This window comes from Macaca mulatta, chromosome 7, assembly GCF_049350105.2.
Source record: "Macaca mulatta isolate MMU2019108-1 chromosome 7, T2T-MMU8v2.0, whole genome shotgun sequence".
In the NCBI taxonomy this organism is placed as follows: Eukaryota; Metazoa; Chordata; class Mammalia; order Primates; family Cercopithecidae; genus Macaca; species Macaca mulatta.
Genome location: NC_133412.1, coordinates 41,245,583 through 41,248,843, shown reverse-complemented (window position 1 = coordinate 41,248,843; position 3,261 = coordinate 41,245,583). Strand labels below are relative to the sequence as shown.

The following is a 3,261-nucleotide window of genomic DNA, read 5'->3' as shown; positions in this document are numbered from 1 at the left end:
CGGCCCCACCCTTATCTCCCTTTGCTGACTCTCTTTCGGACTCAGCCTGCCTGCACCCAGGTGATTAAAAAGCTTTACCGCTCACACAAAGCCTGTTTGGTGGTCTCTTCACACGGACGCGCATGACATTAGTTGTCTATGCTTTTGCATGTATCAAACATTATGTTAAAGATAAAGGGAGAAAATGAGGTGGAAAAAGTCCATCCTAATGGTCACCAGTTGCCGCAGTGGCCTCTGTTAGGGACAGGACATAGTGCCCTTCCCTGCTGTGTTTTTCCCACATGACTCGATGGCGGGCATTTCTTTGTGTTCTTCTACTGGCACCTAGATCAGAGGTCATCACACCACTCAGTGTGAGAATCCGTGGGCTGGAATTTTTATTTCCCTTCTATTTATTTATTTATTTATTTTATATATATATATATATATATATATATATATATATAGAGAGAGAGAGAGAGAGAGAGAGAGAGAGAGAGAGAGAGAGAGAGATGGAGTCTCGCTCTGTCGCCCAGGCTGGAGTGCAGTGGGGCAATCTCGGCTCACTGCAACTTCCACTTCTCGGGTTCAAGCGATTCTCCTGCCTCAGTCTCCTGAGTAGCTGGGACTACAGGTGCCCGCCACCATGCCCAGCTAATCTTTGTATTTTTAGTAGAGACGGGATTTCACCATGTTGGCCAGGATGGTCTCGATCTCTTGACCTGGTGATCTGCCCGCCTCAGTCTCCCAAGGTGCTGGGACCACAGGTGTGAGCCACAGCGCCTGGCCTTTATTCCCTTTTTAAAGAGACTGGGTAGGAAATGCCCTCTGCCCCCTGCAGCCCTGCCTCCTCAAACATCGCCTCCCCTGGGAGTTTGCTAAGGACGTGGGTCTGAGGACAACTTCCAAGGCCGACGAGGCAGAGTTTGCCAGCTCATGCTCCGGGTGCCTTCATGTCTCTTTGGACTTAAACCCAGAGGCCAGAACAGCGTTTGAAAAGTCAGCTGGGCCATTATCCTGCTCCTAGATGGGATTGCACTTGGGTTTCTTTGTCTCATTTTGGAATTGAGCCAGGGAGATCCTATATCATCCCTCAATTCCCTTCTCCAGTTCTTAATAGTATTGTATTTCACCACTCAGATCCAAAAAGCCTGGGCTACGTCCTGCCACTTTGCAGCTGTTGGAACTTAGCCTTGTCATTCAACCTTTCTGGGCCTCAGTCTTCTAATCTGTGAAATGGTGATATCAGTGTTACTTGTCGTGAATGCCTTGTTGAAACCAATTTTGTAAACGAGCTTTGTCCACTTTGAAGGACTTGGCAAGCATAAAGAATTTGTTTTTACACAATTTAGTTATACTCTGGGACCACAGGCATAAAGAGTGTAAGGAAGCTCCAACTTCCTCTGAAGATTCCATAACAGTCGCTTCTGAAATAAATTGACAATAGATTTACGGGAGAAAAACCATTTTAATTTTGTGCCTGTACAAAGGAGCCTCATAGAAGAATGAGGTTCCAGAGAGGGACCCAGTGGTTGAAGTTTTTACAGCATAAAGGAATAGAGCCTTGAGGCTTTTGGAGGAGGTGGTGGTAAGTTATGGGAAGGAAAGGCGAAGAACTGCACAGAGAATGAAGGTGTCTTATGCAAATACAAATCCCTCAGGTAATCAAGTTGTTTTGGAACTTCCTCCAGAATAGGCAATAGCCTCTCTGGGGGTGGTGATGACTTTTAATCTCCTTGTGGTTATTAACATTTCCTGGTTGTTTGATGAGATTCCTAGGGAAGGGGTTCGAGACAATTCCATTCCTTTTGGAAGACCATCCCTCAGTCACGAGGTGGAAACTTCAGAGGGAGCTCCTCCCTGCCCTAGGGAAGAAAAAGAGGTATGGGAAAGAGAAGGTCAGAGAGAGACCTTAATTTTCCTCTGGGGCTTTTTGGTCTCCTTTGTTCAAAGCACTTAGCATACCACCCCAGTAACAGCAACTCTGAGAAATGTAGAAGTTAGTCAACCCTGGCTAATAGACTCAACACTGCTTACCTAGACTCTGGGCAGAGGGCTCCCGGAGATCAGTGCACCTCTTACCTCTCAGACTCTCGGCAGTGGTTTAAACACAGGAGAAAGCATCACGTTGATGCTGGAGGCTCTCAGCAAGGGGCCCCTCAGCTGGCTGTCTTCCTCCCACTCCTCCAAGAAGGGCTGCTGAGAGTCAGGGCGCTGAGAGGACAGTATACTGTTCCTTTGTCTTTTCATGCAGCACCCTAACACAGGTCTGAATGAAAAGACAAAGCGTGTAACAACTCTTTTTTTTTTTTTTATTCAAAGTCTCACGCCCAGCCTGGAGTGCAGTGGTGCAATCTCTGCTCACTGCAAGCTCCGTCTCCCGGGTTTACGCCATTCTCCTACCTCAGCCTCCCAAGTAGCTGGGTCTACAGGCGCCCGCCACCTCGCCCGGCTAATTCTTTGTATTTTTAGTAGAGACAGGGTTTCACTGTATTAGCCAGGATGGTCTCAATCTCCTGACCTCGTGATCCACCCGCCTCGGCCTCGCGCGAAAGTGCTGGGATTACAGGTGTGAGCCACTGCGCCCGGCCCGCTCCTTTGTCTTTTCATTCAGCACCCAACACAGGTTCTGAATGAGAAGACAAAGCGTGTAATAACTCTTTAAAGAACTAAGTGTGGGACTTGACTATTTGCCCCTACCCCGTTTTCTTATTTTGAGTGTTGTATTAGTTTGTTAAGGATGCCATAACCAAATATCACAGACTGGACAGCTTAAACAACAGAAGTTGCCGGGCGCGGTGGCTCAAGCCTGTAATCCCAGCACTTTGGGAGGCCGAGGCGGGCGGATCACAAGGTCAGGGATCGAGACCACAGTGAAACCCCGTCTCTACTAAAAATACAAAAAAAAATTAGCCGGGCGCGGTGGCGGGCGCCTGTAGTCCCGGCTACTCAGGAGGCTGAGGCAGGAGAATGGCGGGAACCCGGGAGGCGGAGCTTGCAGTGAGCCGAGATCGCGCCACTGCACTCCAGCCTGGGCAACAGCGTGAGACTCCGTCTCAAAAAAAAAAAAAAAAAAAAAAAAAAAAAAAAAAAAAAAACAGAAGTTAATTTTCTCACAGTCATGGAGACTAGAAGTCCAAGACCAAGGTGTCAGCAAGATCGGTTTCTCCTGAGGCCTCTCTCCTTGGCTGGCAGATGGCCGCCTCCTTGCTGCCTCTTCACACAGTGATCCCTCAGTGGATGTGCGTCCCTGGTGCCCCCGTGTGTCCACATTTCCTTGTC

The 3,261-nt window shown here is 48.5% G+C and overlaps 1 long non-coding RNA gene across 1 annotated transcript; it reads right to left on the bottom strand.

Moving 5' to 3' along the window:
- Nucleotides 1-488: 488 nt before the first annotated feature.
- On the bottom strand, nt 489-2,348 carry LOC144329919 (uncharacterized). The gene is made up of 2 exons (XR_013395659.1): nt 2,062-2,348; nt 489-1,844 (listed from the first exon to the last, which is right to left on the bottom strand). It is a non-coding gene; the product is annotated as an uncharacterized LOC144329919 (long non-coding RNA).
- Nucleotides 2,349-3,261: the final 913 nt, after the last annotated feature.